Source organism: Cricetulus griseus, chromosome 8 (assembly GCF_003668045.3).
Source record: "Cricetulus griseus strain 17A/GY chromosome 8, alternate assembly CriGri-PICRH-1.0, whole genome shotgun sequence".
Lineage (NCBI taxonomy): Eukaryota > Metazoa > Chordata > Mammalia > Rodentia > Cricetidae > Cricetulus > Cricetulus griseus.
The window spans coordinates 56992889-57018166 of NC_048601.1; the positions used below are offsets into that span (position 1 = coordinate 56992889).

A 25278-nucleotide genomic window follows, 5' to 3' on the forward strand; every position below is an offset into this window, starting at 1 on the left:
CCTGTTAGTCCTGGCCTGCCTGGCCCACCTCACCAGTTTCTTCCGCAGAAACTACAACAAAAGTGCTAGTCTAGGGTCCCCTGCTTTCTCTCCTCCTGACTAGTACTGGGGATGCCATCTGCTCTCTTTCACAGCTCCATGGTCCAGTGGGGCTCCTCCTCTCTGAAACTGTAATTAGTGGCCTTCTCAATGACAGCCAGTTACTGTTGGTTCTGTTGATTTCAGTGTACCTGAATAAACATATAAGCTACATCTTTAAACAACTTCTTGTAAGATTGGTAAGGAATCGGTGTGTGCACCTGTGTGTGTGTTTCCATGTGTCAGTGTGTGTGTGTGTGTGTGTGTGTGTGTGTGTGTGTGTGTGTGCTTGTGTGTGTACACATGTCTGTGTTTTTGGATGTGTGTCTATATGTGTGTGATTATATACGTGTCTATATGTCTTTGTGTACGTTGTGTATGTTTGTGTATCTGTATGTCTTTGTGTCTCTTTGTGTACGTTGTGTATGTTTGTGTATCTGTATGTCTTTGTGTCTCTTTGTGTGCTTGTATATCTATGTATATGTCTTTGTGTCTGTGTATCTTATGTGTATCTGCATGCATGTGTGTACTTGTGTGTTTTTTCAAAGGAGATGGAAGTAGTACTAAAAAAAGAAGTATGGTTCTATACATGCATGTGCGCACGCGCACACACACACACACCATATACACACACATACACACCATAAATACACACATACACAGCCCTACCAAAAGCAGCTGAAGGAGAAAGGCTTTCGTTTGACTCACAGAATGAAAGTGTAGTCTATTACATTGATGGGAAAGGTATGACAAGAAGTCACTCTTCATTGTGGTGGTGGGAGCCTGGGACAGCTTGGCCACATGTGGGCAGATCTGGTGGCAGACAGCAGACTGGAAACAATCCCAGCTATTAAACCTCAAGTACTGCTCCACTACCTCCAGCAGGCTCCACATCCTAAGGGGTCCACAGCCTCACCAAGCAGCACCAAGTGTACACATTCATGAGCCTATGGGGAATACTTCACATTCGAACTGCAACTTCCTCTATCCTGCTTTCCCGTCTACCCAATGGGAGGATGGTTGGATAGGCTTCTGTACACATCTTTCAAGCAGAGAGCTGCAAGCCTCAGTGTTCCAGCAAAGAAGCCTTAAGAGAGGAAGAAAGGACTGACCTACAGTGGTAAACCACAGACAAATATGAGGAACTGTGAATCTGTGTGCACTGGATATACAGTACCCCCTGATACACACACACACACACACACACACACACACACACACACACACACACACACACACACACACGGCTGAAGTTCAAAGAGAAATTGAACAGGGTCACAGACTTGAAAGGTTGAAAGTGCGGTCTCACTCCTGAAATTCCACGTAGACACACATACAAAGAACACAGAAGGGTTAAAAAGAACTACTGAAATTTTGATTTAATGAAGCTGTGTCAAAGCAAGGTCCCTAGAACCAGAGAGCACAGATTTGCTTCAAGTGGCCTAAGAGCATTGCATTTGATAATATCATAGTGCTGCAAGGGAACCCTCATTCAACTCCACAGAGCAAAACCAGCATGGTGTATGAATTCTCACCACAGGGAACAACAAAACGAAAACTGAAGAACTGGAAAGAAGCCACTGTAGAGGGGAGATGGTTTTAATCACCTCAGAGCCAAAAAGGAGATCAAAATGGTAATTGATGATTGTTTGAGGAACAATGGATCTCTGCAGCAAACAGGGACACGACTTGTAAAAAAGCTGACTACATATAGCTTTGTGTTTCTCATTAAACAGAGAAAAAAATTAAATTAACTAAATGCTCTACTCAAAAGGCAAGCCAGAGCCCCCAAAGTAAATGTTCAAACAGCCAGAGGAAAGATCTGAAGATAATGAATTAGATGGCCGTGAATTAAAAACAATAAGCCTGCAGTGTAGACATAAGAAATCCAAGAATCGGGTCTTTGTACAGAATAGCAACTGGTTATGGGGCATTCAATTTAATGACTGAATTCTCTAGAGAAACAGGAGCAATGGGAGAGGAGGGAGATGGGGAAGAGGGAGGGGAGAGGAGAGAGGGAGAGGAGAGGAGAGATGGAAGAAAGGATGCAGGAGATAGAAGGGGGATAGAGAGGGGAGGAGGCAGGAAGACAGAAAAAGAGAGGGAAGAGGGGAGAATAGAAGAGGGGGCAAGGAGGGAAATGAGAGGGGGAAGAAGTGGAGAGGGGAGGAAGGGGTGCAAGAGGGGAATAGACTAGAAGGGGAGCGAGGAGGAGGAAGGAGGGAGATGGGGAGGGAAGAGACTGTCTGCTTCCATGATCACAGAGGCTGAGAGCTTCCGAGGTGCCTCTTGATCTGCTGCCGTCTGCTCCTTCCTCCTTGCTGGAGACAGAGATGGCGTATAAGGACACACGGAATGAAGATAGACGACCTGAGACGAAAACCTTAGCTCTCAGGTCTGAATCGTGAATGAATGTCGCCCTCAGAAAAGCAGGGAGAGAAGGAACGAAGGAGGTCTACAGAGAATTGCCTTGGATGAAGTAAAGCACCAGGAGAGTAATGGCACCCAACTTAGTGAGTAGGCTCATCTTCCCTCTGCTAGGCTTTCACTGACAGGTTCTTGTTTGCCTGATTCAGTTCGGGTCACTGACTTCTTTTGTCATTGCATTTTGTATTTCTTTTTAAAGCATCAGTGATTTCAAATGTAAAGTGTTGTAAAGACAATACAAAGAGCTTTTACCCTAAGCCACTTGAGAGCAATTTGCCAATGGGATGTCCCCCAGCCCTACTAAGACTTGGGGGCCTTTCCTTAAAGTAGAATGTCCTCTGAACAATCACAACAGGACCATGGGGACCCGAAAAATAACACCGATGCATTACTGTCATTAAATCCATGGGCCATTGTCCCATGAGACCAGTGAGCAAGGGGCCTGATCTCATGTTCCTCTTCATGCCTTGTTTAGCTATGTCACCTTGCTCTCCTTAAGCCCCTCACTCTATTCTCTACCTTCTTAACCTTGCTACTTTTGAAGCTGTGGGCCACTAACTTGGGGACAATTCTTCTATTTGGCTTGGTCTTACATACCCTCAACATCAAAGGGTCAACACCTTTTGTTTACCAGTGGGGGAATTACATGATTTCAATTTAATTAAGGGAAGATATGGCCCAGTTGATCGATCCTGCCTCCCATGTGGTCAATCAGGACCTTGGAGGAGGCTGGAGACTCGATGATTCTCTCTCCCTGCCGGCAGTTCTCACATTAAAGATATTCTGTGGTCAGGTGGCTTCCTACTATGAGGGTTTGGATTTTTTGTTTGTTTGGTTGGTTTATTTTTAAGAAAGTATCTCATGTTTCTCAGGCTAGCCAAGAACTTGCTCTCTTAACTCAGGATGGCCTTGAACTTCTGATCCCCACCCCCAGATTCACCTCCCAAAGTGCTGGGATGGCAGATGAGCTCCACTGCATGGCTTAATGACCTTTTGTGAAATAGTTGCTTTCTCCCTTTCTGCCTTCAGTGTTGAGCACTGAATTGAACCCAGGGCTGTGTCCATGCTAGGCAAGCATTAGCACCAAACTCTGGCACCAGTTTCCAAATGGTAATTTTTTAAAAACTTGTTAAAAAGAATTTCATACATGAGTACTGTAGCTACATCAGTTCCCCTTCTCTCTCCCCTCAACACTTCCTATTCCACCCTCTCAGACTCCTGACCTTCTCTTCTTTCATCATTATTGTTAGATACACATATATATGGTTGATCGGCTACTACATACAGATGCAGATATACACACAGAGACACATATAACCTCCTGAATCCATTTAGTGGTGTTCATAGTATGTATGCTTAGAGCTGACCAATTCAAGTTGGAAAACCTATGAGGACCTATCAGGAGGTTTATCTCTGTAGAAGACTAACCCCCCTTCTCTCTCTCTCTCTCTCTCTCTCTCTCTCTCTCTCGGTGTGTGTGTGTGTGTGTGTGTGTGTCTTAGCATTCATTAACTGCTTCCATCTAGGTAGTTGTTCCTCTAGGGTTAGGGCCTTGTGGGATTTTCCCCTTCCATGTGTGGAATGGCAACTGGCAATGTCTTTGTGTAAGTCTTGTTTAGGGGACCATATTGTTGACACTTCATGGGTACATCTTCCCTGTCATACGCAGAAGACACCATCTGGGAGCAAATGTCCAGGTCCTCTGGCTCTTAAAAGCTCAATGCTCCCTCTTCTGAGATGTTGCTGAGACTTGATGTAGAGGTCCTATTGTGGCTAGGCACACCATGGTCTCTGCATTTTGACCAGTTGTGATCTCCATCAGCTGCCCCCAAATGACACTTGTTAAAATTCCATCTTCTCTCCTTCCTGGTTGACATCCTACTCTTAAGGCTGTCTCTTTTCTTGTTTAAAATTCACTTACATGTTTATACCACTAAGGATGCATGGATACCTACTTTATTTAACCATAAAAAAACAAGATGTCTTTTGCCTTTTGCTTTTTTTTTTTTTCTTCCTGTTGCTGTGATAAACACTGCAACAAAAAGAAACTTAGGTAGGAAAGTATTTATTTCCTCTTACACTTCTGGGTCATAGACTGTTACTGAGGCAAGTCAGGAGAGGAACTGGCAGGAACTGATGCAAAAGTCAGGAGAGCAATCACTCAGACTCATGTTAGCTAGCTTTCTTCTATAACCCCGTCCCTACATAGGGATGGTGCCACCCAAGGTGTTCTGGACCCTCCCACATCAATCATCAGTCACGATAATCTCTCACAGACATGACCACAGGCCAATCTGATGGATGTCATTCCTCAGTTGAGGTTCTGTCTTTCCAGAGGTGGCTATAGGGTTGTGTCAAGTTGACAATAAAAATTAATCAGCACACAATCAGTCTCCATTCTTATCTATTGTATTACATTATCCCCATGGAAGTCATGTATGTCTTGCCTTCATTTCCTTCCAATCTAGAATTCTCTAAACATTTCTTTAATCACATACACACACACACACACACACACACACACACACACACACGCACGCACGCACGCACGCACGCACGCACGCACGCACGCACACTCAAAGTCGAAGTTGGAGGTAGGGGCTTTCCACAGCTGTTGGGCTGACTCCTGAAGTCAAGAATCTGTTGATTGACCTGCCTGTGTTAGGCAATCTCAATATTGTCCCCAGTGATCCACTTCCTGAAAATCAAGTTCATGGAGAATCTCCTCTTCTCAGCTGTGATCCAGACCTCATGCCCCAACAAACAACATGAAGGTAGGTCATTCTCAAGATTAGATTACAAAGAGACTGTCATGTCCAACCTCACCCCACACATTTATGTTTTTTAAAGAATTTTTTTCTTTTCTTTTTGAGATTATAATATAATTACATCATTTTTGCCTTTCCCTGTCCTCCCTCCATATACTTGTATACCTATCCTTGTGCTTTTTCAAATTCATGGCCTCTTCTTTCACTAATTCTTGTTACATCATATATGTATTACAAATATATATACAAATATATATTGCTAAATTAGCAATATATTAGCCATATATATTTGTATAAATATAAATATACAAATAAATTTAGCAATATATATTTTTATATATATTTGTAATACATATATATTGCTAAATATAACCTGCTCAGTCTGTATAATGTTATTTGTATGTATGTTTTCAGGGCCGAACATTTGGTACTGGAAACTCAATTCCATCCATTTCTTTATCACAAAATATATTTTGTAAATTTGGAGATTTACAAAATTTTTATTCTTGAGATTGTAATATTATTATTTTCAAGAATTATTTTTGTTATTTTAATTATGTAAATGTGCACATGAGTGTTTGTGCCCTAAGAAGCCAGGGGTCCCAGATTCCCCTAAAATCAGAGTTACAGACAGTTGTAAGCTGCACAGTGTGGGTATTGGGAATCTAACTCAGGTCTTCTGGAAGTGCTCCTAACCACAGAGCCATCTCTCCAGCTTACCCCCACTGTCAGGTCTCAAAGAAACCCAGGACAAATGGCTAACCAGGGGCCTATTTAACATATCAAAGCAGATGCTGCCAGGTTCTCCCAGCATCTCTTAGCATCTTACCCGTTAGAGTCATCCTGACTGGCATACCCTGCTGCCTACCCTAAACCTATTCAGCTGCTCCCCCGCCCACAGCTTCCCTCCCTTCCCCCAGATTCTCTCTTCTCCTAAATAACCGAGCCATTTCTGCTGTGTGTCTACTTGGCTCTTGGTCTCTTGGTTCCCCGGTGCTCTCTCTGCTCCCTCTCTTCTCTCCCTCTCTCACTCTCCACCCCCTCCTCAAATGGCCCTGTTCAGTATGGACTCTTCCAGATGCCTCTAGCTGTTCTCTCCCTCATATCTACAATAAACCTTCTCCTCAACCATACCTAGGAGCAGCCAGGCCCTCAGCCTTTCATCCACCCACCTGTTTATAAGCAAGGCCACCCCTCTTCCCTCACTGCTACCATGATCAAGCATGTCAAAGAGCCAAAGGAATTAAAACACCCTGGTATTGAACAAGGACTTGATGGAAGAGCTTAGCAGGGAAAACATGAGTGTGTTGTTCATTCTTACAATGAAAATTGGATTTATTCTTTTCTTATACTTTATTTCTCCCATGATTTATGGCAAATGGTGCGAAGGCAAATTTTGTTTATTATTTTTTTAAAGAAAGAGCTATTGAATGTATTTATCAGCTCTATTGTTTTTGTTTTGTTTTGTTTTGTTTGAATTCAGTTTTCTTTATTACTTTTTCCTTCCTTTTTTTTCTGGTGTATTTTGTTCTGAAGTTTCTTCAGTTGAGTACTTAATATTTTTATTTAATAATAAAGTACTTCTTGCCCATTTATTTTTCCAAAAGAACTTCATATTCTCTTCCAGTTCAGGGGAAAAAATCCTATGGGGACATTTATCAGAATTTTATTAAAGATATAAATTAATTTTGGTGAAGTGACATTTTCACATATTGAATCTTCCCCACATTCAAGTCTTCTTTTATGTCTTTGGGTAAAACTATAAAAGTTTTATTCCTATGGGTCCCACAGGGTTCGCAATAGTATAAGTTAAGGAAATTTCTTTCATTCTAACTGTTGCCATTTTACATATACTAAAAATATTTTGTTAACTGGATTCATAGCCCTTCCTTTATGAACCGTCTTCCCCAGAAGTTTCAAAGTTAAAAAATGATTGTATCCAGCCTTGCTCACTTAATTACCCAATTCTTAGCTTCTTTGGTGTCTTAAATAACTGTATTAGTGGGAGGTTTGCTCTTAGTTTTGCCTTAAATAGTCTGCTTGTGAGAATACATGCAGAGGTCTCAAGTGCCCTTTACCCTATTCCCAAAACACTGTATCACGGGCAGGGAGTGACACCACAGCTCACAATTCATATGACGATTTCCCCAATCCTAGCCATCCTCCTGACTGTGAGTATTCTAATTCTGTGGAATTTTACCATTCATGTAGGCTGTTTTGTCCACTACTACAGTGAAGACACAGGACAGATCCATCCTCTCAGGTCACACTGCTCTTGTCCTGTGCCCTGTGTCCACTACTCCCCATTCCTGACAACTTCTAAACTGTTCTCAGCTACCGTAATTTTGTCATTCTACAAAGGTTCTGTAAACGGAATATATATATAGTGTTTGGTCCTTGGTATCAACAAAGGTTGTTCCTTTTTATTATATTCATGCATGTACCACAGTTCATGCCACCACTTACGCCAAAGCACATCTGGTTGGAGTCGCTATGAATAGAGAAGTCAGTGCTGTTGAGATGTCTTCTCCTGTGCCTACTTGTCACCTGTATACCTTCTCTATGTAAAATGCTTTCCATAACTGCCTTTTTTTTTTTTGGTTTTTTGAGACAGGGTTTCTCTATGGCTTTGGAGGCTGTCCTGGCACTCACTCTTGTAGACCAGGGGGGGTCTCGAACTCACAGAGATCTGCCAGCCTCTGCCTCCCGAGTGCTGGAACTAAAGGCGTGAGGCACCACCACCTGGCCATAACTTCCCTTTTTATAACTGGGAATTTTATTGTTGAACTTTGGGAGTTCTTTACATATTCACGATAACAATCTTTCCCAACTGTGACTTCTGAGTATTTCCTCCAGTCCTTAGTTTGTCTTCCCATTCTCTTCACTTGAGCTGCTTGTTTTGACAAGGCTTGAGTTAACATGTTATTTTTATTTTATGGTTCGTGGGTTGGCATCAGACATAAGAGCTCTTTGCCTGGCCACAGATCTCAAGATCTACCATTCCAAAAATCTTGTAGTTCTATGTCTGTGTTCTAGTCAGAGGTGGAGAATTTGATAAAAATCCATGCCTCACTAATGACAAAGATTCTCAGGGACTATGTATAGGAGGACTACCTAAACTTGATAAAAAAGTATTCATTTTTAAAACTCTACGGCTTTTATTCTTTTTTACTAAGGTTTACTGTTTTATTTATTACGTTTAATTATCTGTATGTGTGTCTGTGTATATTTATATGTACAGAAGTGTAGTACTCACTGAGGCCAGAAGAGGGTGTCAGATCCCATGGAACTGGAGTTACAGGTAGTTGTGAAAAACCTGATGTACATGTTAGGAACCAAATTCGGGGTCTTCTGGAAGGTCAGTAAGTGTTCTTAACCACTGAGCCATTTCTCTAGCACCTCACCTCATCATGGGGTTAAGCCAAGAATACACTCTTTCATCTCTGCCAACACAGTGCTGCAAGTTCTCACTCCTAAAATGAGGCAAGAAGAAAGGACATACAGCTTAAAACAAAACTGTCTCTACTTGCAGTGGCATAATGTCTGTACACAAAACTGTGTGCAATCTATAAAAACCATGGAGTTACATGAATTCCAGAAGCTTACTGTACAAAAGATCAACACAAAAGACATGGCATCACTTGTAACCACAAAGAAAATGGAATACTTGGGTTTGTATTTTCCAAAACAAGTATGGATAGAAAGTGTAGATCTGTAACTAGGGATCTATGACAAAAATCATGTGATGTCAATTTAAACATGGAAAACTCAAGAACATACCATATTCGTGGTTAGATAGCACAACATAATGAAGAGGCCAGTTATTTCCAAACTGACTCATCCATCTAATGTAAAATTGCTATCAGGATCCCAGTGAATTCACTGTAGATACACAGCTCATTCTGAAGAATGAACGGAAAATCCAAGCCCTAAAGCACACACACACAACACACACACACACACACACACACACACACACACACACACACACCTACCTTAGGAAACCAAAATTCAAGTGTGAGAATCACTCACTTTGTTCTGTTCTGAACACCTTCAAATAGTTTCTTTTTAAATAAAGAACATGGAGCACAGAAGTTCACTTCCATGATTGAAAATATGGAAATATTGCCATATTTTGGCAGTTCTTATTTTGTATAAACTACTCATTATTTCTCAATTGCCATAGAACATTTTTATCTTATTAAATGTAACTGAGCCTGGGAGATGACTCAGTGGGGAAGAGTGCTCACTGCCCAAGTATGAGGACCTGAGTTTAGATTCCAGTACCCACAAAAAGCAGGGTGTGGCTGTGCACACACACACCTGTAACCCCAGCATGCTGAGGGTGGCAGAGACAGGAAGATTGCTGGAGTTTACTGCCTGATGGTCTAGCTCCATGCCCAGTGAGAAACCCTGTCTTAGTTACAGTTATATAACTGTGAGGAGACACTATGACCAAGGCAACTTAAAGAAGAAAGCATTTAATTGCTTACAGTTTCAAAAGGATATCCCATTATCACCATGGCAGGGAGTGTGGTGGCAGGCAGGTGGACGTGGTGCTGGAGAAGTAGTTGAGAGCTCACATCTGCAAGTTGTAGGCTAAGAGAGAGCAAGACTGAGCATAGCACAGGCTTTTGAAACCTCAAAGCCCACCCCCAGTGACACACATCCTCCAACAAGGCCACATCTCTTAATCCTTCCTTAACAGTCCACCAACTGGAGACTAAATTCTCAAGTAATGAGCCTTATGGGGGCCATACTCATCCAAATTATCACAGACTTGACCTGTCTCAAGGGAATAGAGTAGAACGTGATAGAACAGGATACCTGATGTCCGCTGCTGCCCTCCATGAGTGTGTGTACTTAGTTGTGCATAGTGCATCCCCCTAACACACACATACTCAAACATAACTATCATGATCTGTCTAGGTGGGATCTTTTTTTATGATCTTGCCTAGAACAAATCTGGATACACACTTGGATTCTCCTTTCAAAACACAAGATGTGGCAGTCACCTTCCAGAGCCTTGGGGTATGACTGGCTGATATGGGTTACATACTGGTTTCCTGGTAGCCTGAGAGAATGGGATTCTGGATTGCTCATATTCTCTGTGTTAGTCTATTTCTTCCACAAAGATGCCCAGCACAAGAAGTTTCACAAGCAGAAGGGGGTTTGCACAGGGACTTTGTTTCTCTGCTGTCCTCTCAGTTGGCATTTCAACTCTACTATTTCATGCTCATGGTAGAACTGCTTGTGTTTATCTTTCATTTCTCTAGTGCAATTCCCCAGTGTTACCTCTGATCCTCATAAGTATTAATGTTTAAGTCCCTTTCCAATCCTTCTTTGAACCTTTAATTCCCAGGGGTAGATAGACTAAACACAAAGATGACTCCAGGTCTCTTGACTACCAATCACATGTTTCCTCTCAAGGTGGAGCAAGTCTCCTCCCCACACCTGGGTTAACTCTGCGACTTGACTGAACCAATAAGATGCACAAAGGGGATGTCCGAGGGAATCACATTCTCGGTCTTCAGAGATACAGCAGCTTCTCCCTGTGCCCTCAGAGCTCCCACAGTTTAGAAATTTCCTAACTTAAACTTAACAACTGACATTGACATCAGCATCCCTAGCCTAGAGCACTGGGGAACTCAACCCTGATGTCATTCAATCCTAAAAATTTCCTTACAACAACCCGAAATATTTTTAGCTAACATCTTCATCTTCATTCTAACTAGAAGGCCTTTCCCACTAAGCCTCTCCCTTACCAATTTGGGGATCCAGCTGCTCTACAGAGATCAAACATAGTTGGGGTGGGCAATGATTCTCTAGCCATCAGGGGCTAGGCTGTCTAAGGGAAGCTAGTTTCAGAACTCCTTGGCTTTGTGGCTCACCCACCAGCCTTGAAACAAAAGGTTCAAAGGATGGGAAAGGAACATAAAAGAAAATATCCACGTGTAGAGAGGTGACGAGCAGGAGTGGAACTGTGGAAAACTTGAATTCCAATTCCCAACTGATGTGACCATCTCTTGGAGCAGACCCCACTTGCATGAAGCAGAAGAACTGCCCAGGTAAGCCTGCCATAACCCCTTTCAGAGCTGTGAGCAAACAGGCTTGCTTGGTTGACACCACTGCTTTTGGGCAGCTCAGTGTGTCCCGCTGTCCACTGGCACACACCGTACCTCCCCGGCTTCCTTTTCTCTCACTTTGTCCTTCTCATCTCCTCCTGCTTCATCTTGATCCTCTCTCCTCCTCATTCTCTCCAGTTATTCATGGAGATGACAGTCTTTTAGTTTCTGTAGTCTGTCAAGTGTTCCAAAGAATCTTCTAAAATTATACTGGTTGCTCCCTGCACCTCTGAGTCATCGGGATGAGGTTTCCTTTCTCACGTTCTGCAGGCTTTTTTTTCCAAGTAGACTAAGTCATTGTTTTCTCTTTTTATTCATTTTCAAAATAAAAGACACACACTGAGATCTTGTTTTAAAAACAGAAAACAAATGTGTACCCTTTCCTTGGTCCTGCCACTGTCCATTCAGAGTCGGTGTGGCACCTTCTCTAACTGTAGCAATGGGTATCTGTGGGTCTCTGTATCTTAGTGAGGTGTCAGAGCCTGCTTCCTAGACTTCTGTTTACATGTCACATGTGTTACTGGGCCATTTTGAAGTCTTGTCCCACCCCTGAAACTTCCAGAAACTCTGAGAGTGTGATTCCTATTATAAACCGCTAACAGGAATTCTGTGTTCACTGGGAAGGTCTTTCCCAACCATTGGACTCACCTGCAGTTCTCTGCTGTTTCCCAAGAGTTGCCGCTTCATGAAGAATATAGAAACATCAATATCCAGGCAGAGTAAGCAGGGTCTGTGTGGTAGTGGGACAGTCAGCATCCTCATTTCTTTAATTAGTCTATCTCAGTGTGTGTCTGGAGAGAGACATGGGAAGGACTTTGTCTCACTCAACAGGAGTGTGTCTATGCTACTTGTTGCTGTGTGTGTGTGTGTGTGTGTGTGTGTGTGTGTGTGTGTGTGTCAGTGTGTCTGTGTGTCTGTGTGTCTGTGTGTACTGTGCACATGTGAAGGCCAGAAGTCAATGTCAGGTATCTTTTCAATCCCTCTCCACCTTATTTTGGGTGACAGCCCCCCCCCCCCACTGAACCCACAGCTCACTGGTTTGACTTGACTGGCTGGCCAGCAAGCCTCAGGGATCCTTCTGTTTCTGCTCCCCTAATACTGGGGTCATAGCCACACACTGGTGTCCTCAGCTTTCTTGTGAGTGCTGGGGATGGAACTTGAGACTTCATCTTGCATAACTAATGCTTTACTGGCTGAGCCATCTCCCCAGACCCTAGTTTTGGGACATAGTTTTATCCATATTGTCCAGTAAATCCCTCTTATCATCTGACAACACTTCCATTTTTGATGATGTCACATGTCTCTTTGTCTCTAAGTTGTAGGTTTTCAGAATATAGGTTAGAGAGGCCACAGCAGGGGCTGTAAATGTAATGGAATCTGCGAATCCTAACCCTAATTCATTGTAAGCAATCAAGAAAGAATTATAGAGGTCTGTGTTAGATCTTCTTGGGTAGTTGTGTGACTTGAAAAGACACTGTAATACAAAGAATTTAAAGTACAGTCCTCCAAAGAAAGGCCAACAAAGATGGGAGAAAGGTGATGTCTTAGGTAAGGGAGACACTTGGCAGAAGCCTGTTTCCACTACCATGATTCTGGATCTGGATATTAGAATCAGGATGGGGCCAAATTTTATTCTTGAATACATGAGGGTAGAGGCTATCAATGCTGTAGCTGGGGTGGTAAGGTTAGTGTCAGTTGTTGAATCTGAGCTAATAAATATCTAAACCCCATGTGCTAGTTAGTTTCTGTCATCTTGACACAAACCTAGATATACCTGGGTAGAAGAAACCTCAAGAGGAACGGCCTCCAACAGATTTCCCTGTGGCCATGTCTGTGGGGCATTTTCTTGTTAGTTGACATGGGGGAAAGAGGACAACTAACTACTGGTGGTCCCAAACCTGGGCAGGTGTCCTTGATTGTATAAGAAAACAAACTAAGCAAGCCATGGAGAACAAGCCAGCAAAGCAACATTACTCCATGGCCTCCACTTCAGTTCCTGCCTCCAGCTTGCTCCTTGTCTGACTTCCCTCAGTGATGGTCAGTGTCATGGAAGTATAAGGGGGAAAAGTCCTCTCCTTCCCAAGTTGTTTTTGGTTGTGATGTTTATCCTAGCAGTAGAAAGCAAAGTAGGATGGCCCAGGAGTACCAGAGTCAAGTACAGAAAGAACAGAAGTCATTCTAAAGTAGGACACTGAGTGAACATCTTTGGATTCAACCACCTGGTGAAGTCTATGTGTTTTATTTACTAATGCATAACAGTCACCCCAAAGTTTAATTATCTAAGACAACAATCATCTTATTGCTTATAATTCTGTATGTTAACAGCAGCGAGCATACTGTACAATTCTGGCTTGTGCTATAGCTTATCTAAGGGTTCTCCTGGATGAGAGCATCCAGGACAGTCAACTGAAATATCTACTGCCTGGTTTATTCCTACTGGAACATAGCTGGGATTCCAGGATGGTCTGTCACTATCTCTGTCTCTCTTCCTCTCTGATACAACACAACACACACACACGCTGCCCCCTTACATGGCACTCTACCTCCTCACACAGATGTGGGTCTGTTTTTTTCATCTTCACTTAGAAATAGGAACAGACGATTAACAATTGCCAGACATCTGGGGGCAATTCCTCATGTAAAACCCAGAAGTAAACAAACAAAAAGAGAACTTAGAAGAACAAAAATCACAAGGAAAGAAAAAGAAAGCATCAAAAACACACAATTAACATTCTCCAAGAAATGAAAGAAAATACTGCATCAATGAAATAAAAAGAGGGTTCACATAAAGAGGCAAGCAGGGAACAATGTGGAGCCAAGTGCATTTAAAAAAGTCATCAGGACAGTTGGATGATAGATTTTTTTAAAAGTAACATTGGTTAAAAAAAAAGTAGAAAAGAAGACAAAGATGTGGATGATATAGATAGAAGATCCCCAAATTAGCAAATTCAGAAGATGCAATTTCCAACACCCAGGTACAGGGTAAAGAGGGGAAATGGTAGATGTGTAACTTAAAAAAGAAACAGGGATAGGAGGGGAGGAAAGAAAAGGGTAGAAGACAGGAGAAAGTGTGTGTGTGCACACACACACGCCTGTGTGCCCTCATGTGTGCACACATGTGCAACTGTGTATAGGAGAGGAGACAGAGATAGAAGGAGAGAGAGGGGAGAAGAGGAGAAAGGGGAGGAAGTAGAAAAGAGAGAGAGGGAGAAGGAGGGAAAGAAAGGATCAAATGACCACAAGAAAAATTTCTATGAGTGAAGAAAATAACTATAGAAATCGAAGTAGGTTTTTTTTTAAGCCCACCCTAGGACCCACTGCTGCGTTTTAGAATAGCAAGGATACAAAATGGATACTGACTGCTCCTTGAGAGAAAATGCAGCCCAAGAGATGGAAAAAGAAACTTGTTTGAGTAAAGTTTTCTACCTAAACTCAAACTCACTTAAGTAGAAGAAAAACATCCCCTGGCATTCTGAGTCTCCTCCCATTTCCCTCTGTGGCTCCATTTCTCACAAAGCTAGCAGAACACACACACTTTCAAAGCCAGAGACTCTAAGGAGGAAGAGCCCTATTGGATTGAAAGAACAAACAGTAAGCCTAGGAGAGGAACTCAGAGAAGGTCAGGGTCTTAGAGAGGAAGAGGAGCAGGCAGGGTGAGGCCTGCAGAAGCCATGAAAGAATTGGGACAAGATGGGACAGAATCTCAGAGACTCCAAACAGACACAATCCAAAATGAAAATAACAAATGACCTAGTAGACTTGACCAATCAGAAACTGTATTGAAAGGTATTTCACACTTCTTAGAAAGGTATGAAATACTTTAGGTGCCCAAAGAAACCTAAACAAATGGGAGCAGGGAGGGGACCAAGGCAATTATCAACTTCAGGAAAAATGAAGTCACAGAAGAACGAACTGTCATCAGAGTAAACTATTTGTGCCAATTGTAAACACAATTTACAGCCATAACAAAACTCTAAAAATTAGTTGAACTGAGACCTTTGTGTCTTACCTGAGAATTCACAACCTCCCAATCTGCAGTGTCTCCTTTCGGGGCAGTGATACTGTCATAATTGACTATATCATATCTCTAGCTGTTTCTTCAGTCAGCCAGACACAAAGGATGCAGACTTCTCCACTTACTTGAGTCCCAGCTGAGAGGAGTGGGCTAGAGAATCCCAAACTAGAGCTGAATTTGGCAAATTTTTTTTTAACTTTCAGCCAACACCTGGAGTCCGTTCACAGTGCCCTTGTCATGCAACTGAACTCCAAGCTGACAACCGAGGCCAGTGTCTGGCTCTTCAAACCGTCCTCCCAGCTCAGATCTTAGCAGGGTCACTTAGTGGCCAGCAGTATTTAATTGGATGTATGAGTGGATCTAATGGTTTGCAAGCGTCATGGATGGTTCTTGTTGAGTGGTTTTAACAAAGCAAGATTTTGTTAAATTATATTAAATTGGCCCTTCTTATCACATGATCCATTTGCCAGAAGCTCAGCAGCACAAGCAACTTGCTAGAACTGCCGATTCCCAGGCCCCATCTGAAGCCCTGGCAGTGGGCCCAGCAAGCTGCCTTTTGAGGAGCTTCCAGGTGCTTCCGACAGTTCAAACATGAGCAGCTGCCCAGTTCTTCTCACACCTGTGGCTATATCTAGCCCTGCATTTTCTCACACATAGGTACATGAAAGTGAGGCAGAGGAAACTGTGATAAGACCAGAGGAGGCTCCATCGGAACTTTGCAGGGTGGGGCCCCCACTGCCTGATGACTGGACTCAAGGTAGTTGGTTCTAAAGAAATATGGCCTGATTTGGTTCTGCAGTGGGCCAATGCAGAGACTTACGACAAGTCAAAATGCTGTGAATTAGTGACAGAGTACTTGGCCCCATATGGGACATCTCAACAACCACACCAAGACTCAGGAAAAACCATGGAAGAGGGGAGCAAAAAGAATGGAAGAGTCCATGGGTGGGGAGGAGTGCTGTGAAATGTCTTTTCAACATGGCATGGCTATGGCACCCATAGTAGAGGCTGTGATTACCAGCCACAGCGGCTTCGGTTACCTGTCACAGTGGCTGTGGTTACCAGCCACAGTGGCTGTGGTTACCTGTCACAGGAGCTATGGTTATCTGTACAAGATCAAGTCAACAAGACCAGCCAACACTCCAGCAGGCGGCACTCATTGGACTCAGTGGGTTATGAATGAAGGAGAAAAAAGAAAAAGAAAGAAGAGATCAGGAACATGGGAAGGGGACATATAATACTGGGGCTACCTGGGGGTAGTGGAAGAGAGGAGTTGGAAGTAGATGGGAACAGGATATGTTTCATACATGTACATAAATGAAAATTTAAAATATTCAAAACTGAGAAATTTTTTTAAGAAAAGTAAGAAATGTGGCCAGGTGTTTTAAGTCCTGTAAGGCACATTAGGCAGGAGGAGTCCTGGACTTCAGTAGCTGCAAAAGACTTCCAGGTTAGACAGACGAGGATGCCTGGACCAGAGAAGCCGAAGTGGGGCTAGCTTCTCACAGCTGAAACCCCAGGGGAGCAGACAAGGTGACACAGGACCTGAAGAGCAGGCTCAAGTTCTTAAAAGCCCTGGAGCACCTTGCCCATCCAGACCTTCCTCCCCCCCCCTCCTCCTCTCTTCCTCCTCAGCCTCGAGGCACAGCCAGCAGCCAGCTCCAGTGCAGATTTATGGCTTTATGCCATGAATAATGCAGGAGCTCAGCTCCCAGGCTGAAGCAGACCATAAATCACCACAGACACTGTGCCAGGCTGCTTAATCAGCTGTCCCTGAGGTAACTCTGCAGACGAAAGGAGGGCACCCTGGCCACACTCAAGACTCCATTAATAAGACCCAAGGCTACAACCACTGACCTTTCCCAGTTAAACTCAGTACAGCCGGGAAGAGCAGATAGCTCCTGGAAGGGAGAACAGAAGTGCACAGATACAGGACAATGCTGGATCAGCCACAATCTGCTCTACAGTCTGCTCCAAAGCGCAGGGCCTCTGTTCCAGGTTGCAGAGGTCATTACTTTCATTGTGTACGAGCTCCAGAAAGAGAGGTTCAGATGTGCACAGGCTGAAACACACCCCAGACATCACCCACCATTCCCTGCACTGGCTCAGATCTGTGCCCCACCACAAGGGAAACCTGTCTTTTTGTTGTAGTTCAAAAGTGTCATCACAATGACAGACACACACTCAAACTTCCTTCCTAACACTGTTCACAATGTTGATCCCATATCCTCCTAGAACCCCAGCTTCCACAGCTCAGGGATAAGACTCTGGTGCCCCTCACCAACCACCACCTGTTTACAGAGCAATCTGTCCCTCTAAAATACACTCCGCATCTCTAAGTCACTGGCAACACAAGCTGCAGACACACAGAGCCATTGGAAGGATTCTACAGGGGACAGTTTGCCTCAGGGTTTCTCTGAGGTCCCTGGTTATCAACACAGAGTACCCTGTCACTCTGGGGAAGCACACAATAGGCAATCAACCTACATACAGGCTACAGGCAAGTACGGACATCATGTCCTTCCATGTGTCCCATGTGTTCCAGCTACTGAGGTACATTTCCCATCAGGCCTCTTTGGTTGAGTGCTAACCATACTCCAGAAGAAAGACCTCAGACTGCGGGTTAATCAACCTAATAAAACTCTGATTCATTCATTTGCCAGTGACCTTTATTCTCCACTGGCAAGGGGCCTGTTGCCCATAATAAATGGGTATGTTTGGGCCTAGGAGCAGAATGGATATGCACAGGGGAACAGGTTTCTGAAAATAGAGCTAGGAATTTCAGAAATTCATGAAGTCCCCAAACCATGTCTCCTGTCACATGACCCAGTCAGTGTCTCCGGAAATCTCACATGGAAAATTGGACAGAAGCAGGGAGACACTGCTTCCCCAGGGAATCAGGCAGGCTGGAAGATGATGATGAGAGCCTTCCAGGGGACTGGGGACAGTGGTTCCCTTGGACATGCAATCTCATTCATTGGCCAGGTTGCCAGCTCTGGGAAATATCCTTGAGGCCCATTGATGTGAGGATGGGGGACTGTTTGCTCTGGTCATGGTTGGTCACTTCCTGCCTTGGCCACTCTTCCTTCTCCAGACCATTGCTGACTCTAAGAAGCCCATGGCTCAGCACTAGCCCAAAGCCACCAAACTGAGTTTACCAGCATCTCTGGGATGCCAAGGCAATACAAGTCCCCAAGTTTCTTATCCCTACTAGTGCCTTGTGGAACAACACTGCATTCCTTTTGCAAGAAACACAGACCCTGCGTTGGTAGGTACCTGATCTGTAGCCTTACTGTTAGTTACACAAAACATTCACTGCATAAGCCCAGTGGCCAGGTTTCATGAGAGGGGGTAAGTCTATATACAGTCCTTTCTCTATTGCTGAGTGAGTCATTTAGCCATTCAACAGACATCTGAGGCAGCCATAGGTCATAGTGTGTGATGATCAGCAATAATGGGCACCTTGGAGAACACATGGCTGTCCCCTTCCAAACACCCCACAAGAGTCAGCCCATGCAGTCCTGTAAGGAACCTAGAAAGGCAGACATTGTTATTACTATTATTCATATTGTTTTCATTTTGCTGACAACTGGGACACAGAGAGATTCAGTCATTTGCCATTTGCCTAAGGCTACATTGCAAAGTGACAGACAGATTTTAAACCCAGGCTGCCTGGTACCAGGCACCACACGTGCTCTGAGCAGCCCAGAGCCCGCTCATCTGTAATAGCTCTCCCCTCTCAGGATTTCTCCATCTATGAGAGTGTTCTACTGAGCTCTATGCACTGCTCTGTCAGCTCTGGTACCAGATATGCCCAGGTTTTCCCCAGAATTTGAGGAGGTCAGAGGATAAACAGCTTGGTGCTCACAAAGAACAGCAGGGTGCCCTCCGTGGCTGTCATGTGGGATCAGATGGGCCTTGAGGTCACAGAATGGGCTGAGGCCCAAGTTGGCTCATTCATATCATGCTGGAGTATGTAGGTTCTTTCTCATGGGCCATGGAGAGCCCCTGAGGCCACAAGCAGGGTGATGCCTTAAGAGCCCAACCAAAGGGAGGTCCTGAACTGGGTTGGCCTGTAGCTGAGGACCTGGTGGTGGCCACTTCCTGGCCCTGGCCTGGCCTCTGCCTGCCCTGGCCTGGGGTGTGGCCAGGGGAGCCGGCCGGCTGTCTCCAGATGATTAAGGAGCTGGCAGCCACTGCGCGGTCCCAGGAGCGGGAGCCAGCACAGCACAGTCTTCTCTCTTTTCCTTTTGGCACCAGCCAGGCCTATTGATGTTTATCAGCCCATGTTTATTATTCTTAACGCTGTTCAGGATGTTCCTCCCGGCTGGGGAGAGTAAAGCAAGCCAGTGGGAGAATGTGGGGCCATGACCTTGAACCTTGGCCTTGCTGCCACCCAGGCTGTGTCAGAGCCCCCATTGGCCCAGCTGCCTCATTGAACAGATTAAAAAGTTGAGGCCAGAAATGGGGAGGTGGTTTGCTCAAGGTTGTGAGTGAACTAGGTGTGGAGGATTAGTTACCCAGGGAACTGAGCCTGAATCAGCTAAATTTCTCCAAGCACCTGATCAGTGCTCAGTGCTTTGTCTCACAAGTGCTTGGTGCTTTGTCCTATAATCGTTAAATGTTTGCTAGATGAGTGGGTTCTGGAGAAGGAATTATCCAAGGGATGAAGGAAGAGATGAGGCAGGAAGTTGGTACTTCCAGGTACCATGGACAGGACAAAACAGAATGAGTAAGAATCTGAATTATGGTGATAGATTAGAGTTAGAAACAATCTGGAAAACCGTGAGAAGATAGGTAGAGGCAGGAAATGTGGCTAAAACCTGAAAGTCTTGGGCTGGAGAAATGGTTTAGTGGGTGGATAAGTGCTTGGCTTGCAAGCATGAGGCCCCAAGTTCAATCCCCAGAGCTCACATGATGTGCCAAGCATGGTGACACTAAGGCAGAGACAGGAGGGTCTCCATAGCTCCAGGACGTGAAAGGCCTTGACCGAAAAGAATTTTAAGAGGCACACATACACACACACACACACACACAGAGAGAGAGAGAGAGAGAGAGAGAGAGAGAGAGAGAGAGAGAGAGAGGGGGGGAGAGAGAGAGAGAGAGAGAGAGAGAGAGAGAGAGAGAGAGAGAGAAGCAGTCCTAACTTGTTTCCAAGCCTGAGACTTCCCCAAGTGGCATCTGCAGGCTTGTAATGAGCAGAGGCACTGTGACCACCTGCCTCAAGGCCCTGTTCACCTCATCACTGTTGCCTCAGACTGCACTCAAACCTCTGCCAGACAGACTGGGAGGAGCAACTGGGATGCTGGTCTAACCTCTCACTGGGCACTGTTGATCTCCAGGATGTGGATTCAGGGTTTTTGTTCTGTTTTCTGTTGCTATGGCAGAATCCCTTGAGAATGGATCATCTACAGATGATGGAGTCCCCTTCTGTCTGGAGACAGGAGAGTTCCAGACTAAGGTGCTAGCATCTGTCAAAGCTGTGTCACAGGTATAGCCCTCCATGTTCCAGGCACTGGGGGACGGGGCATGATATGGGGACACTGACAACTCTCCATCCAGCAAAGGAACAGTTCCACAGTTCTCAGCATAATGACACTAACCATGACCTGACTCTCTCCCACATCTTAAACCTGTCACAGTAGTAATTAAATGACAACAGGAACACTTAACCCATAGCATGGTCTGGAGCAATGGTGTTTTGAAAGCCTGTTGCTGAAGGCTATTCAAGGAAGTAATGTCTACCTGGAGCCTGCAGCAAACAGGGCTAAAGCCTCCACCCCACTGGCTGTGGCCCAAGGGCCAATCAGAATAACCCCTACCCTGTCTACCTGAGGTTAACATGTAGGGTGGGGGTCCACTTCCCAAGCCCACATGGTGGCGCTTCAGCCCCAGTTCATAAGACCCCCTCCCCTGCTCCCCCTCTTCTCCCAGCCATCACAACCCTGAGTCTTCCCAGGTGTGGGCCACTTCCTGAAAGTCTTCCTCAAGGGGATCCTGAGAACCTGGTGGCAAAGCTTGTAGGCCCAGCACAATGCAGTGACTTCTGTCATGAGTCAGGCTCAAGTTAATTCTGAATCTTGACATTCTATTACCCAAATCTGTCTTCCCTGAACTTGAGGTCATTTGTTCCCTGCCAAGAACAAGGCAGAGCATCATCCACAAAGAGCAGCAGCAACACTGGCACAAGGGGGAAGAGGGGCTTCGGAGCTGTGGGAGAATCAGCTGAACCGGCCTGTGGTGCTAGGGACACTAACAAGAGAGACAGTGGTGACAAGAGATACCACAGTGGTAAGATACCAGCGAGTGGAAGGGCTCACTGGGGGGTCCTGGAGTAGGTATTAGGAGTCTGCAATTCTGGGTCTGCCTCTGCCATGAACACTGAGGAATGTGGATCAGGCCCTTGTCTCTGAAGATTTCAGCTTGGTAAAGATATTGAGTCAGAGTTCCCAGGAGACTATGCAAATCTGACTTGGTATTCTGTCTAAAGGCTCAGGTTCTGTGATTACAGGGTACAAGAAAACCCAGCAGGAAAGGGTCCTTATGGCCTCCACATCTCAGAACCAGGACCCTGGGGATCCATGTCACTCCATGTTCCTACTCTCACTGGGGGCCTGAGATGATCAGGGTGGAAGAGCATAGAAAAGCACCCCAAGAGCTAAGGTGGTAGAGATTCCATGCCGATCCACGCATGCAGCTTCTGTTAATCATCCATGGTTGAGGCAAGTGGTTAAGGCCTTTGGCTTTGGAAGCCAAAAAGAAGGCAATGAAAATGGGGCAGAGTTCAGAGCAGGGAAGCAGTCTCAGCATGCAATCCTGTGTGTGTCAAGGGTTGTCACAAAAGCAAGACTGATTCATGGTTCCATTCATTCCTCTGGCCATTCACGCTTCACTCCTTTAGCTCTCCCCAGTGTCATCAGCAGGTCAGGATCTGGACAGGCAGGGCAGCCTTGAGGAATAGTACACAGACCTGCAGGACAAGTGAAGGTTGCACAGTCTTCAAGATGGGGCTGGGGTGAGTAATTGGCACAGCCGGGTGGCTCTGAGAAAGTGCATGGTAAAGGGCCAGCCTGGACCCCAGCGGGGTCTGAGGCTGCTTCAGAAGGAGCCTTATCAGAAAGCGAGAGGAGGCTGCAGGAGAGGTGGAAATGAAGGGACTGTGAATAGTGGCGGGCCCTGAGCCAGCACCGTGGTGCCGGGGGAGGGGGAGGTGTTAGGCATGGGGAAGAAGATGGAGATGAAAAGACGGGCGGACATAGGCTTTGGTCCCTGCTGCAGAGTATGGAGAAAAGTGGGATAGAAACCTCAACAACCCTGTTTCTGGCCCAAGTCACCGGAGAGCTGCTGCTGTCGGATGCAGGGGCAAGTTCAAGACAGAGGATTGGTTCAGAGTTTCAATCACCCCAGCTGTGTTTCATTCTAACACAGAAGGTATCGTCGACAATCTGTGGGTGATTTATGGTCCCCTTCTGGATGTTTTATCATTTGGATTCTCTCCTGCACCCCCAGAGATGGAGAGAGACAAGGAGAGAGCCTGTCACAAGGAAAGCCCTTCTCTGCCTTTGCCCGTACTCTTGCCAACTTGAGTAGCACCTAATGAATGCCTTGCACCGTGGCTACATCTGCTTCCTCCACACCCTTCCCATGGCTGCCCTGGAGGCTTGTAGAAGCACATGCTTTTCGGGGAGGAGTGGAGAGAGAATTGTCAGAGGTCATACTTGAAGGTACTCAATGTTTCCTGATACATACAACACGGTGGCCACTGAGACACTACCAACTCCACATGGACAGGAGCAGATCAGTGGGCAGAGGCCCCCAGGACCTCGACAAGAATGCTTCCTCTTAGCCCATGGAACTGGGTGGCCAGGGGATGCCTCTGCTGGCTGGCCTCAGCTCCCCATGAGAGGTTAGAGTTCTGGAGACAAATGTCAGATCAGAATCCCTGTAGAAGGGCCTCTTGACCTTGAGTGAGGAGTGGTTGAGAGTTTCCCGGAAACCAAGCCCCCAACTAATGGTCCCACTCTCTTTTCTAATAAATACGTGGCCCTGGGCCCGGCTCCCTTCTCTGCTTTGTCATGAGGGACCTGTTATTTATGACTTGGGAGTGACTCACAGGCCTTGGCAGGGAGCTAACGGTTCTGGGCCCAATGTATTTTTCCACTCAGTAGCAAATGAAGGAGGAGCTTGTAAATTCTGCCGTCAGAACGACTGTGTAGGTATCTTTTCAGATGCTCCTCCTGGCTTGGCCATAAATCTTTTCCCTGGTAGATGTTCCCGGTGGTCTTTGGCAGCTGCTGGGAGAGTGGGTGGGGGCTCTTCCAGACTCTGGACTCAGCTCCCCAGCCACACAAGTAACTCTGTGCCCAAGGAACTGCCACAGCCTCTCTGAAGATTTCCCCCAGGCAAATTGGGTGCAAAGTGAGCTGGGAGAGATGACAGAGTCAGTACAGTGAGTCCCAGAGAAGGAAAGGATAGAACATGGGAGAAAGGTAATAACATAGTGGTGTGTTGCTGGCATCTGTGACCCACAGGGTTCAGTCAGTCCCTCCCAACTCTCTGTGCTGGGCCCATCATCAACCATCCAAGACCACCCTGGGCAAGCTACACTCAACCAGGCTTCATTGACTTACTTTTCTCCATGCCCCAAGCCCACTCAGAAAGCCAAGTGCCAGGCAGAGTTGCATAGCTCACTTATTTTTCTTACAGATTAGTAGCTCCCAAAGAGTCTTTTCTATTTACCCAACAACCAGGCACTTGACGGGTCTAGGAAAACTGTCAAAAACTACACACTGAGAGTCTGCCCTTCGTACAGACTAGTAACATAGCCAGCCAGTTTTCCAGATCCCAAAAGAAACCCAAGACCTTAGACTTCAGAAACAAGTGTGTGTGTGTGTGTGTGTGTGTGTGTGTGTGTGTGTGTGTGCCAGTTTCATACAGAGCCAGGGTTACCTGCTTGTACACTGTGAGGGTTGCATCATGGGAGGCCCCTGGAGCTGGTGGGACCTGGATCTTTTGTAATAGTCATAAGTAAATCTAAGCTCTGGAAGATGTTACCTTTGGTAAACAGAACTGCTGTGTCTTCTCAAGCTATGAACTGTACAAAAGCCATGGAAAGGGAGCAAGGTGCAGGGGAGCTGGGTCTGTTGTTGGCAGGAAGCACAGAAATGGGAAACCCCAGGGGACAGGAGACCTATGTCCTAATGATCTTGCTTTTATTTGTCTCCTAGTGACCATTTCCAGCACAACGCTCCATCCCAGAGACTCTAAAATCTTGATTGCATCTCAGAGTCTTATGGAGGTTGAGGCAAAAGCAGGCTGTAGCCCTCTATAAGCAGACCCAGCTGTATGCCCGTGACTCTAATCAGAGGAACTAGGGATTGGATGCTCCCTAGAGTAGTCCCTTGTCAAAAGACACTAAGGAGGAGAAAGTGAAATACTTTCCTCATTCTCTGTGACTGAAACATCTCCTATTGTCTCCATTCTCCCTACTTGATGCCCAGTCAAGCCCCAGTAGCTATGCTTGGTAGGTGCTCAGTTCTGTCCCCTCCCCTGACGCCACCCTTTATGGGCTTCTCTTTCCTCCCATTCTCACGTCTGTACTCTCCCAGAGCCTTCCCAGGAACACTCAAGCCCTCGTCTCTGTGAACCCTATCCCAGGACACAGCACATGTGACTTAAGACATAACCTAAGTTAGCATGGACACCCACCACATTTGAAAAGGTCACGTGTGCTGTGCTCAAAATGCAAGGAGTAAAAAGTGAAGCTTGGGAACAGTGTTTCTGAAATACATAAAATTTAACAGTTATTCCTTCCAAGAAGGATGGCTCAAAGAGGGTAGGAGTGGAAATATGGCATTGAGGGGTG

At 45.4% G+C, this 25278-nt stretch overlaps 1 long non-coding RNA gene across 1 annotated transcript; it reads left to right on the forward strand.

Moving 5' to 3' along the window:
- The first annotated feature begins 22140 nt into the window (after window positions 1-22140).
- On the forward strand, window positions 22141-23479 carry LOC103159942. The gene is made up of 2 exons (XR_003487513.2): window positions 22141-22428; window positions 22692-23479. It is a non-coding gene; the product is annotated as an uncharacterized LOC103159942 (long non-coding RNA).
- Window positions 23480-25278: the final 1799 nt, after the last annotated feature.